The 14,394-nt window shown below is 38.4% G+C and overlaps 1 protein-coding gene across 1 annotated transcript in view; it reads right to left on the reverse strand.

Moving 5' to 3' along the window:
* The window catches only part of TMEM108 (transmembrane protein 108), a 313,069-nt gene that overhangs the window by 247,706 nt on the left and 50,969 nt on the right, over positions 1–14,394 (reverse strand). Inside the window, exon 2 of the mRNA XM_073630355.1 lies at positions 12,587–12,701. The gene's annotated coding sequence lies outside the window, so the exon portion shown is untranslated. The remainder of the gene's footprint in view (positions 1–12,586; positions 12,702–14,394) is intronic.

Consider the following 14,394-nt stretch of genomic DNA (forward strand, 5'->3'; position numbering starts at 1 on the left):
ATTGGAGTCACCGCCAGTGGATTTGCACCATCCTGCACATCTCTCTCCCTTGTCAATCCACTCATAGGGGGATTAGTTGCTGCTGAGCTGTATAGTGGATGGAAGCTTTTTTTCACTGATGAACTTTTTATATTTGAACCCATGGACTGAGTTTGTTTGATTTTCAGATTTTCACGCTATTAATATCATTGTATTTCACATGTACACATTTTTTGTTTCTTCTTTTTATTTGAGTTTTTATGTTTTGCACTTATATATTTTTTACCACTCATGGAGTCATTTACTTGCTCTCAGTAGATTGTGGTTTTTACTACCACCCACATGTATTCACATCTATGTGTGTATTTTCATATAATTAGCGCACTTTATTTATTTTTTATTTTTCATGGTATACACAGATATTGGTGTATTTTGTGTGCAGCTTTTACCTTTGACCTTTTTTGCTCTGCAGCGCAGTTTTTCTTTTTATTTTTGAACCTTGTGATATATTTATGAAATAAATTATATTTATATGTACTTTGTCTATCTTATGATATAACGTGTATGCTATGATATAATGTGTATAGGATACCTTTTACTATACACCCGCCAGACACTCCTTGTTCATATCGCCAATCCGGCCGCATGCTTCCCATAAAGTCCCAAACCCTCTTCTTATGCTATCAGCAAATAGGGATGGAGGCACTTGACTTTCTATGTCCTGAGCCTCATACAAAGTCCCAAACTTGTATGATCTTCCTGCCAATTTACATGAAAGCCAGCAAGAGTCAGAAAGTATTTTGTGTAGACTTCCTTAAAATTATAAATATTTTGGAGTCGGAAAACATCTGTGTCTCCAATTTTTCAAGATATAAAGGCATTGCATACTCCTTGTATGGAATATTTTTTTTGTAGTTGCTAAATGTGAATAGATTTGGTTATAAATTGTTATTTAAATTACATTTACAACAAAAATTAGAGAGCTCTTACCCCATTTATTTTCTCCTGCAAGCTTTATAATTGATAATCAAGATTAAAGTCATTATGTTATTATGTATAGTTTTTTAAGGTGGCACTCACACAAAATTACCATTTTACATATAAATTCTGGTAAGAGATAATTTAATTTGTTGTATATTAAAAGAAGTGTTAGGTGAATAAGGGAGACAATTATATTGTCTGGAAAAAGTATTGAGTGGCTTGACCCTGCTACACAATGAACAGACTATTCCTAGGAAAGGCAATTACTAGATAAATGTATATGGAAAACCTTTGTTTTAGAACTATCCTGTTTAATCGGGTTCTACAAAATCAGCATATACCTACTACTAATTTTTGCTCTTCTACAGGCCTTCGCTTTCTCAAACTTTAGTGGAGTTGTTACTAAAACGTTAATTAGCAATGCAGCAAAAGTATCATTTTACAAAAAATAATATAATATATATAATATATAAAAATAATAATTAAAACAATAATATTAAAATATATTATAATATATATATTATATAAAATATAATATATATTATATTTATTATAATAATATAATTTTAAAGCAGTCCCTTAGCACCAAGCAAGTGATTTTTCCTTGGCTAAGATGATGTGATCAGTCTGCTTCAGGCAAATTGAAGAATTTCCTAAATCCCATTTTCCCCAGTGATTAGACTGCATTTTGTAGCAATTTACAAAGTAAGAGGCTACAGCAGGGGCTAAACAATGTCCAGCCTTTACCACCCATGAAAGAGCCAAATCTCCTTTAATTTGTCCACCTCCCAAACACTTCAGCTCCGAGTTGGAGGGTTTCAGAAAGCAGTGGGCAGTCCTGGGTGCAGCTAGCTACAGTCTTGTGAAGTGACAATGCTAAAAGCCACATCCCCTGCAACATTTTCTTATCCCACTGTGGCTCAAGCAGGCACAGCCTACACGAGGGTAACAATGCTGCCTTGAATTCAAGACCTTTACAGCAGCATTGTCGCCCCATCAGAGGTAACTGCAAAAGGTGTAATTTCACTGGCAGTATAAACAATTTAATAACACATTCAGTATACTAATAGTTATTGGATAAAAAGAGGTTTAATTTTAAATTACAAAAGCCATTCTTTACTGGACCAGTGAAGGTGTGGGACTTTATCCCCAAGTAGTGTTATCAGCTGAGAGTGTTAAGAAATTAACATACTTTCAGATGTCTTCCTCAGTGGCCATTATATACAGAACAACAATTCAGAGAAACTCAAACTCACACACATACATAGGTTCAACTGGATGGACCTGTGTCTTTTGTTCAACCTTACAAACCATGTAACTATGTATTTGTGAGACTTTTCAGGGGGACTAACGGAAAACTGTAAGTGTAGGTGCACCACCACTTAGGGGTCTCTGTCTAAAAAAAATAAACAACTCTCTATATACCTCACTATTCAAACAGTCGTCATAAATATTACCCGTAATGTGTCTACTATGTGAATTCCTATGATCATCAGCTTCATCTAGTGGATATATAATACCACATTACCACATTATGGCCACTAGATGAAAGGAAAGTTAAAGGGCTTGTAAACCCTCAAGGTTTTTCACCGTAATGCATTTTATGCAGTAAGGTGGAAAAACCTCCTGTGATGCAGCAGCCCCCCAGAGCCCCCCATTTACTTACTTAGTCTTTCCAGCGAAGGGGGCGAGCACACCAGCTCCAGCTGGTGTCTCGGGTCCTGATTGGATAGATTGGTAGCAGGTCAGCCATTGGCTCCTGCTGCTGTCAATCAAATCCAATGACGCAGGAGCTGGGGGCGGGGCCGAGTCCTGCTGTCTGTGTCAATGGACACAGCAGCAGGACATGGGAGCGCGCAAACACGTGTGCCCAGAGGGAGAGCGGCTCTCCAGCGGGGCACTCGAGAAGAGGAGGAGCCAGGAGTGCCACTGAGGGACCCCAGAAGAGGAGGATCGGGGCCACTCTGTTTGTTTGTTTGTTTGTTTTTTTTAAATGAACCTTTACATATCCTTTAATAGAAAATACACATACAGTGTAACTTTGGTTTACGAGTAACGCGGCATCAGGAACCATGAATCAGACTGAGACAGAAGTATAGTTAAATCACACTTGTTTATTAAAAATAATAATAATAATAAGGTAAACAGAGTAAGCGTAGTCAAAACAAGCCAGAGTTCAGTAACCGGATCGGGTAGTCAGCCAAGCAAATGTCAGAGAGCCAGAGATAAACGTAGTAGTACAGCAAGCAGGATGAGGAGCCAGAAGGAACGTCAGCCGAGCAAGTCTTCAACAGGAACGCAGGGGAAAGTCTCTGTGATGTTGACAAAGGCGAAGGCAGAGATCAAGTGAGCTGGACGACTTTAGGTAGGCAGGACTGACGAGCAGAATCAACAACAGCTGGGTAACTGTGGAGAGAAATGGGAGCTGGCAATTAGCCGACAGCTGAGCGGCCAGCTCAGAGAAGGATGGGCCGAGCCCAGCCCTGACACGCGGTTAACGAGCGTTTTTGAAAGACGAGCAACTTTTTAAAAGAAAATCCTGACTCAGTTTGCGAGTGTTGTCTCACAAAACGAGCAGGATTCAAGCCAATAGGGTGTGCAGTACCCCATTTGGCCAGAGGTGCGGGGGATGCCGGTGACACTCGGAACGGTTCGGAGCTGTTCAGAAATACTCGGAATCACTCAAAAATACTCAGAAATACTGGAGCCTTTCTGAGTTCAGCCGAGCTGTCCCTGAGTATTTCCGAGGCTGTCCGGCGCCTCCCACCTCTGGCCACATGCGGTATTGCATGCAATAGAAGTCAATGCGGAACGAATTATCTTTGTTTCCATTGACTTCTATGGGGAAACTCGCTTTGATATTCAAGTGCTTTGGATTACAAGCATTCTCCTGGAATGGATTATGCTAGTAATCCAAGGTTCCACTGTATTAGACACTTTGGGATTGATTTACTAAAGGCAAATATACTGTGCACTGCTCCAGAGCTTAGTAAATGAGGTAAAACTTCACTTTACAAGGAAAAGTTAATCACATGCAAGGAAAATAAAGAACAGCATTTTTGTTTGTACATGATTTGGATACTAGAAACCAGCAGAGCTTCCCCTCATTTCACAGATATTCCCCTCAGATTTAGAGCAAATGCATTTAAAGTGCACTTATAGTGCACAGTATATCAATCTCCCTGTTGGAATGATTTGTAATGGCTATTTGAATGCTACGCCATTCACACAATGAATTTTAAAATTAGTGCTGCAGCACATTTTTTTTTCTTTTTTTTATGTGGCGCAGTAGTTCAACATTAACATAAATACACTTAACGTTAATCATTATAATCTGATCCTAGAGCCACTTCAAAGACTTAAACCTAAGCAAGAGAGACCATTTCCTTTTTTTACTAGATTCATCCTTACAAGAACCCAGTAGTTATGAAATATGAACCCATCTGCTACTGTTTGTAGCAATTTCACATTTTAAAAGCCTCCTTTTTTAATAGGTTAGTAATAAAAATAAAGTATTAAACAACTACAGCTAAAAAAAAAAAAAAAGAAAAGAAAAAATGAAAAAAAAAAACCTTTACATGAATTGCCCAGAGTGACCCACATTGCTCTTGATTTTATATTGCAGTGGTCAATTCTATATCATGGAACAAGGACACGAAAGTGCAGTTTATAATAGGAAAACAAATGGGTAATAAAAATGACCATAGACAGTGTTGAGCAAGACAGAAACTGTAGCATGAAACATGGCAAATTTCTTCCTCCATTTATCAGGATAGCTCATTATGCTTCAGGCCAAAGTCTGACAATTATAATGGGATACAATTGGATCTTGCCCCTTCAGAGTCTCCATCATTCACCTTCCTGTCTTAAGATTTTTTATGTCACTTCACTGCCACTTCTGAGCATAGAAAATGACTACATCTCTTCATGCCCTTGTAATTCACAGCTGACCTCACACAGTTTACTTGATAGGCTTTTATAATGTAATATTTTCCGAGAGACTGTTAATGCATAGGGGAATTTTTGATCGCTGGAAAGTACAACATGGAGCTATTTTTCTTTGACAAATCATGTGTCAGCGCTACACAGAAAAAGACAAATATAGTTCTTAACCAAGCATTTGGTTTAAGTACATGTGTATGTTTTGGGTATCCTAGATGAATATCAGTGAACTGACCATACAAAAGCAGCTATCTCTACAGCCCTATTCCAAGCCAGGAAGCTTATATTACAGTATTGGAAATTTGAACAACCGTAACTCATTAAGAATGGGATAATCTTATGGGCCATAGGGTATGCTTAGAGTGTGTTATTTTCCAATAACGGGGATGCCCTGATAAATTCGAAAAAGTATGAGATAACCGGTTGGCCACCCCACCTTTGGATCTTGTTAATAGGCAGGATTCTATGACAAATTAGGTAGTTCAAACCTATCTATATTGCCCCCCCCCCCCTGTATGTTTTCTGTCCTGTTTTTTTTTCACTGCACTTATCTTGTAAACCAAGATTAGCCCGTGGTGAGGGTTTTTTGTCAGTAATGTGATGATTCCTCATTTATGAATATTCAAAATACTTATGTTCACATTTGCACATATCTGTGTGTACAGACACAAAATCATTTCTTTTTTTTTTCTTTCCCCATGAATATACAGCGCTTGTTTACGTGCCTGTGTGTGCAGGCACATTGTAAACAAAGGGCTGCATTTTAGATGAGTAAAAAATAAATGCTGTACTGAGCTTTTTCAATCTGCAGTGTGGTCTAAAGGAAAAAGCCCTCAGCATGTCACATCAGGTGTTCCAATCCAGGAATTTAGGCATAGAGTGCTCACCAATAGGGATGTATTTGGGCTTGGTCATTGAGCCAATGAGTTGCTAGTGGGAGATTTCCTACCGAGTGGCTGAACATATGCAAAGATGCAGGGGGTCAATAACATTGATCTAATATAACCATGTGCCATTATTAGGTCAATGACATCACCAGCATGTCCGCCCTATGTGTACATCAGCTGTGGTGCAGGGAATCTCCCACCGGCACATTACAACTAACTTCTGGGTACGGATTAACTTGGGTTTGGAAAGAACCCAAGTATGAACCCAAGCTCATCACTACTCACCAATAGAGGCCAGCAAACATGCAGTATAAGAAACATTCAGGTGGTACAAATATCTGGCATTTACCAAACACTTTTTTTTTGTTAAGAATTCTATTCACACTGCCTATTTTACAGACATCCGTAGCCTCCCTGGCGGTATGATTATGTCAGATTTTTGCATCTCAAAGTGGTACAATTGTTTTGCATAGAAATTTGGCGTTTTATATTGTAGGCCTGTAATTCTTAGCAATATCACACTTAAATTTGTCCAAACAAGAGTCTAGTAGATATCCCGGGTATGATAAAGTTTGAAACACAAAATCATAAATTATAATATAATAAATAACTATAAATAATTATAAAAAATAATATAATAATAATAATAAAAATTAATTTCCCCACAATTCACTATTGCTCAATTCTGCAAGTGTTCTAATTTACTATCGCTGTTTTCTAGCTGGTCTAAAACCACTTTTGACATAAAGGGACACTTTTTAGTTGCTATGGACAATCTCAAGTTTCCAGGCAGAAAGAACAGTATATATAATATAAAACTGCAGGCAGGGCATTGGACAAAACATTAGGGACAAAAGGGATGTGAAATGATTTCATACAGTAATGTAATCTGTAAGATTACAGTGTACTGTATGTGTTTTTATGTGAATTTTCAATTTTCTGAGTTTGCCGCCGGGCTACGACCCCGTGCGTCACAACACTCGCAGGGAACAGAGCCCGGCACACAGGACATCAGGGCAGAGGACGCAGCGTGCAGACACAGTGGGGGGACATTGCAGGATCCTGGGGACAAGGTAAGTACACTGCACCAGGATCCTGCAATGCAATCCCGAGTGTGGCTCAGGGTTACCGCTAATGGTACTGAAATTTAACCCCGAGCCACACTCAGGAAAACCGCCAGGGAGGTTAGTTAACATGAAGTTTTACTTTGTAGCTTTAGTACTCTGGAAATTCTTTCACAAGGAAATCCTGGGTACATATAGGCTGAAACAAAACGTAATTTTAATCTTAACTTAAAGCACACAGCACCCGATTCTTGCTATTACTTTTAGTACAAGACAGGTTTCTACTATGTCCACTTTGCTACTGGTGTCTGATTTTCCCTGAATTCATGGCTAAGCTTCTCCATCAGGCTTCTTTCTGTCTAATAAATTATATTCAATTGCCACTAAAGCCGTCTATTTCAACAGTGAAATGGCGGTTGTCAAGGCTTGAAAATTAAGATAGGGAGTGTTAGTCACGAGTGAAACTAAATCAGAGAGAGGCACAGAACAAACTTTTATTGGTAATAAAGGTAATAGCAAATTTATTGTGGTGACTACTCTGAGACGTATTATATTTTATTTTATTTTATTATTTTAATGTTGTAGAATAATGCCAATGCTCACTTTAAGAGATTATTTAATTAAAAGTGCACTAATTTGCTAAAATTCACATTCTGTTCTGGAAAATCAACAATAGACCTAGTTTGGCATCTAAGCATAGCTTGAATTATAATGCAGATGGAGTTTTGAGAATAGGAACCCTATTCATCTAATTTTTTTATTTAAGATGATTTATCTATTCATTCTACACTTTTCTGCTTTCATTTCTTGATGGAGTAGCATATGAATTTGCTATGTCAGTGATTTCCTTTACTAAAAAGCCATCTAAACTAATATGATTTATTAACAGCAAAACCCAATGGACACTATTCTGTACGCCTACTTCTTGACCTTTTGTTACCTTTGACATGGTTGACTACCCCCTCCTCAAAAATAAACTTTACTTCTTTGGTCTCTGAGATTGCACTCTTCTGTGTCACTTACAATTCTACTTCCTCCTCCCCTCTTCCTTTATTTGTCAGGGTTCCCTAAGGTTCTGTTCTTGGACCTCTTCTATTCTCAATCTACACCTCCTCCCTGGGTCATGTGATAGCCTCCCATGGCTTTCAACACCATTTCTACATTGACGACACCGAAATCTATCTCTCTACCCCTCAGCTCACAACAACAGTCTCTCGTGCATCACTAATTTACTGACCGACATATCAGTCTGGATGTCACAACACTTTCTCAAACTTAATCTGTCCAAAACTGAGCTCATAATATTTCCTCCCTCACGTGCCCCTTCCCCTGACTTCTCTGTCAAGATCAATGGCACAACCATCAACCCATTCCCCGCATGCCAGGGTCCTAGGACTCTGAAATCTCATTTCTGCCCCACATCCAATTACTTTCCAAAACTTGCCACCTCAGCCTCTGTAACATCTCCAAGATATGCCCCTTCCTAACCAATGACACCACAAAGCTCCTAATCCACTCCCTGGTTACAAAATACTAACAATAACTTAAAAAAGGAACCCACAACTTGGCCCCCAGCTACATCACTAACCTGATTTCAAAATATCAACAAAATAATTCTTATCATTCCTCCCAATACCTCCTACTCTCTAGTTCCCTTGTCACCTTTCTCCCATACTTGCCTCCAGGACTTTTCCTGAGCCTATCCCATCCTAGGCAATTCCCTACCCCAATCTGTCCGACTATCTCGTACTCTATCCACTTTTGGGTGATCCCTAAAAACGTCTGTTTAGAGAAGCCTATCCTGCCTCTATCTAACAACTGTACTTTTATTTTTTAGCTCATCCCCCACAGTTATTACCTTTTGTATCACTTGACCCTCCCTTCTAGAGTGTAAGCTTTAACGAGCAGGGATCTCTGATTCCTACTGTATTGAATTGTATTATAACTGTACTGTCTGTCCTCACGTTGTAAAGCTCTGCGCAATAAAAATCCTGTATAATAATATAATAATAAAAATATTAATAATAATAAGCGCCATCCAACACATTTCACTGCTAAGCTATACTACCAAATAAAACCATATTCACAAACTATTATCACTGCAGACAATTTACACTTATATTTCAAAATTTATTCTGACTAAATGTACAATTTGTTAAAGCTGAACTCCAGTAAAGAATGCTTTTTGAGTTACAGAACCAAATCAAACATATTACGTCCAATGCAACAGGCTGATACCAAGTCAATTTAAGGTACCTACACTATTTGCATTAAAAGGAGTTTAACTTTAAAGCGTTATTAAACCCCAAAACAAAAATGTTTTCTATTGTAGTTTACCAATTCTTAGATGTGGTGGCTGCATTTGTTTCCTTTTTTTGTGTATTTTTCCATTTGTCTAGCTTTTCAGCTTTACCTAACTTAAGCCTAACAGCCCACTCAGCCTTCTCCAGGCAAGCTATGTCTCTATGTACATACCTTAGATCAGTGGGTAACCAGGTAACTTGTTGGCTATGCTGGGTGGCATTTTTGTCAAGGAGGTATAGGTAACATGGGGAGGGTGAAGGAGGCTGTTAGCTTGGGTCAGCTAAAAGCATAGCTATCAATTAACTTACTAGTAAAAATCTCTTAAAGACTGGGAAATGTTAAACACCATTTCTAGATAATCAGGATATGTATTCTGCATTGCTGTTTATAAGCCTAGACATCAAGTTCGTTTAATCCACTAGTTCTTCCAAAGTTCAGCATGAATACTGAACATCTGGATGGGCCAAATGTGATATAGAACAGAATGCAAGAATGCGCCCGGGGGTTTGAATGTGATGGCTGCCATCAGATGATTGACGATGCTTTTCAGACAGATTCTCTTTACAGAAGCCAGGGAGATGCATATATTATATGAACAGCCCTTTAACAATATAGGAAAACATGAAAAAGTCAAGTTTTGTGTTTTAAATGCTCTTAAATTTCATTGTTTTAGTATTATTCAATAGTGTTTAGTCACAGACTAGTTTCCAGGATGGGAGGAGTATTTGCACCTAAGTGGGTATTAAGTGCAATCATTTTTAGCCACCAATCATTAAAGTGTAAAGGCATTATTTTCTGTTTTGGATAGAGTGGGGAAGGGTTAGACCCTCTGTAGTTTGCTTTGTTGCTATCTTTGCCCCCTTTGGGGAGTTTTCACCAGAACAAGAGGTGATTACAAACTTTTCACTGGGGACACCTGTTCAGGTAACAGCTGTCTAAGAGGGGAATTCCCCCTACTTTGGGTGAACAAGCCCTTAAAGAATGCAATCTTTAAAATATTTTAAGTGTATGTCTAGCCAAAACCCTTGTAGGGAAGAGTTAAAAGCCCTGTCAGTTTATGTTTTGCTGTCTGTGTAAATCTGTGTAAATTGGGGAAATTTCTGTGTACTTCCTGTTACAGAGGCCCAACAGGAAGTTACAGAAAATGTTCTTAAGTGAGGAGAATTCCCCTCTTAGACAGTTGTCCCCAGAAACGTGTGTCCCCATTTGAAGATATCCTTGCCGCTTGTTTTAGGGACAACTCTAACATTTTGGACTCAAACAGCTACTATCAACACTTAAAAAACACACAAAAAAAGCTTTCACTACCATTATAAACAATTGATGGTCTATTAAAGAGCAGCTCCAGTCTGTAAAAAAATTAAAAGTTAGCAGCTACAAATACTGTAGCTGCTGAATTTTAATATAAGGACGTTCCCTGTTCAGGGATCCCATGACGTCGGCACCCTGAACCAATTCGTCAGTTGGCTTCGGGTGCAGGCGCCGGCATTGTAAGTAAGAGAACTGGCAGTGAAGACTTTAGGCATGTGCGAGTTGTGCTGTGCTTTCTCAATTAATCCACCATCTGCTGGGACCTGTGTGTGTCCTAGAAGGCAGTGGGGGGAAGGAAGAGGGGCCAGAAAAGTCGTAGATCGCAGATTGGTGATTTTACCTGAAAGTGGGAGCAAGTACCTGTCAAAACCAGGTACCCACTCCCCCCCAAAAAGTTGTAAAATGTGGCAGTGGGGGGGGGGTGAACAAGCAGAGTTTCCTCTTTTGGATGGAGCTCCACTTTAAGTTTGACATTGATATACACATTTGTCTTAATATTGGAAAATTGTTTATCAGTGGGAGATAAGGATATAGGCATGGCATTTTTCGCAAATGCTAATGGGGCAACTTAAAGGGAAACTGATGATTTATTTTCAAATGTGCAAGTTTTCAGTCTGCTATCTTGATTCTGGCCTCATTATAAATTGGAATTGATAAACTAAAAAGTGGAGAATGTTCGTTTAGCTTAGTTAATAGGATGAAGCTGTGTTTGCTTGAACCATCCAGTCATATGCGATCAAAAATACTTTTTTTATATTTCCTTTACACTTGATTTGGTATTGGACTTCATTCACTAACTGAGCATTCTCTACTCCAGCCTTTCTCAACCAGGATTTAGTAGCCTCAAGATGCTAGGGGTTCCTTGAGCAGTGGAAGATTGACCTACACCCCTAAGTGGCAGACTTTTCCACTGACATCCAATGTAAGGGGTGACATCTACTTCTTCACTTCTGAACAGCAATGTAAGGGAGCATTACAATGAATAACAATTCAAAAAAGACATTTTCCACTGATCTCCAATTCACTTGGGGCTTTCCCACTGACCACCAACGTAAAAGGGCATTTCTCTACTGGCCACCAATGTATAGGGACAATTATCTAAGGACCTAGGTGTAAGGAAATACTACAGTTTTTTATTGTCTGAGTTGAATTTTATTCATTTTATTTTATATTTATTACAGAAAATAATGTTGGCATGTAGAGCAGGAGGGTGTTAAAAAAAAGGTCTGTGTTGGAGTAAAATGCTCTTGGTATTCCACATTAAAACTTTCTGCAGCTATGTTCACGCTAATGATAATTAGCAGCATGCTAAAAAATGTTGAGAAAGGTTGCTCTATTTCGTAAGAAAATCTATTTATCAGAGACAATAATATTGAACACAAGTCAGAGTTGAGCATTGCAAGACCTTACAAGCCTACACCTGTAAAGCACAGCCAACAATGGCATTTTTCAAATTTGTATTCTCACTTATTTACTTTATTTCAACTATGATAAAATTCATTATAATAAATACACTTACTTCCACAGTTTCCTATTTTTAGTAATTCTGTATATCAAATACAAACACAAGGTAATAATAAAAAAGCAATTTACATGTTTACTGTCATTACATATTGGATGCTTTATTGTTGTACAAACAGTGTCTTTTCTCAAACCATCTTTTGTGGTTCAAAACAAAGCTGCAAACATTCAGATATAAGATCAAGAATTATTTAGCATGCATCAAAACCTCTTTTGGTGTTTGACAAGGATACCAAATACAAGAATCTTTCATTTCCTTCCCATGAAAGGAGAGATTGATATCTCTTCTTTGATGTTAACTTGAAGTATATACTTGGGCAGATGGTGTATGTTATAGCGCTCAATGCCCTCTCTATAGCTTCAAAAACACTAGCAATCAGGCTACTAAATCTAAATGTTCAAGGACTTGTCTCAATGTATAATGTGCAATGTTCACAAATAAAAAGTGAATCGCATATTGATATTTTCAAGATATGACAGCTGTGTGTTTGTATAAGTAGGGCTATATAATATCATATTTGAAATGAATTGCTGAAAAGCCAATGCAGTATAAAAGTGCACAGTTGCTTATCTGATATAGTAGATATTGATTTTTACCTTTGAGTGGGATGTATAAAAGGCTTCCAGCTCTGCAACATTAGCATAATCTATTGATTTTGTTTCATCTGCTGGTGGAGGATCCTCATAGCTTCAGTCCATGAATCGGCATGTTCTAAAGTACAATAAAAGATGCAAGTCAGGCAGACATATTCGACTTGTATACACAGCCCCACTGGATACTCTTGGACCTTCCAGATTATTAATCAGTACTGCTAAGACCTTTATTCTTTAAATGGATCACTGGTGTCTGATAAAAGCAGATGGAGAAGCAGTTTCAGTTTCAAGATTTCAGATTATTTTATTCTTTGTGTTGTTTTAATTAAAGGATTTGCATGGTTAGACAATGATTTTGATGCTTTCATCAAAGTTTTAAGATGCCTTTCATGTGTAGAACAAGGGGAAGTATGACTAACTTGGATGATGTGGGAGTAAGGGCTATAATGTCTACAATGTAACCCAAGTAAATCAAAAACACTGCTAGAAGAAATTATTTTAAATTTACTAACTCAGCACAAAGCAGCACTGTGGACTTTTTTAAAGCCATGGCTGGACAAGCAGGGATGAGAACGTAGGCAAACCATTTCACTTAGGTTGATTTCTTGTGTTTGTGCTAGCATTTAAAGCTGAAATCCAGCAAACATATAACTGAACACAATACCGGACCTATTCTGGCACTCCTCTCTTACATGTAAAAATCATAATTTTTTTGCTAGAAAATTACTCATTACCCACAAACATTATATATGTTTTTTTAGCAGACACCCTAGGGAATAATATGGCGGTCATTGCAACTTTTTATCTCGCACGGTATTTGCACAATACTTTTTCAAATGCCTTTCTTTTGGAAAAAAACTGTTTCATGAATTAAAAAATAACAAAACAGTAAAGTTAGCCCAATTTTTTTGTATAATGTGGAAGATAATGTTACACCGGGTAAATAGATACCCAACATGTCACACTTTAAAATTGTGAACACTCATGGAATGGTGTCAAACTTTGGTACTTAAAAATCTCCATAGGCGACGCTTTAAAATTTTTTACAGGTTACCAGTGTAGAGTTACAGAGGAGGTCTAGTACTAGAATTGTTGCTCTCGCTCTAACGCATGCGGCGATACCTCACATGTGTGATTTGAACGGCGTTTACATATGTGGGCGGGACTTACGTGTGTTCAATTCTGAGCGCGAGCTACCGAGGACAGGGGCGGTTTAAAATTTTTTTTTTTTTTTTACACTTTTTTTTACATTTAATTTTTTTTGTATCACTTTTATTCCTATTACAAGGAATGTAAACATTCCTTGTAATAGGAATCTATTGTGACAGGTCTTCTTTATGGAGAGATGCGGGGTCAATAAGACCCCACATCTCTCCTTCAGGCTGTAAAGCATGAGATCGGAAAAAAAAATTCACCGATCTCATGCTGACAGCTGCGACTGCAGCTTTGTTTACTTGCGGGGTCCGAGCGTGACGTCATAACGTCGCACCCGGGCCTCCGACAGTAATAGAGATGACTGGTGACCATGTGGTCACCGTAAATCTCGATGGTCGTCATCCGGGGGGTCTGATTCTTTCTCCGGGCCCCCGATGACACAGGAAAGTCCGGAGAAGCACCGGATGGCGGCGGGAGGGGGGACATCCCCTCCAGTCGCCTATAGGAACGATCAAGCGGCGGAACTGCTACTATGATCATTCTTATCATGCACAGAATCGCTGCCTGCCAATAATGATATCTGAATGATGCCTGTAGCTGCAGGCATCATTCAGATATCCCCACACAAAGTCAAGGACGAATTGAAGTGTTAACAG

Source organism: Aquarana catesbeiana, linkage group LG05 (assembly GCF_042186555.1).
Source record: "Aquarana catesbeiana isolate 2022-GZ linkage group LG05, ASM4218655v1, whole genome shotgun sequence".
Classification (NCBI taxonomy): Eukaryota; Metazoa; Chordata; class Amphibia; order Anura; family Ranidae; genus Aquarana; species Aquarana catesbeiana.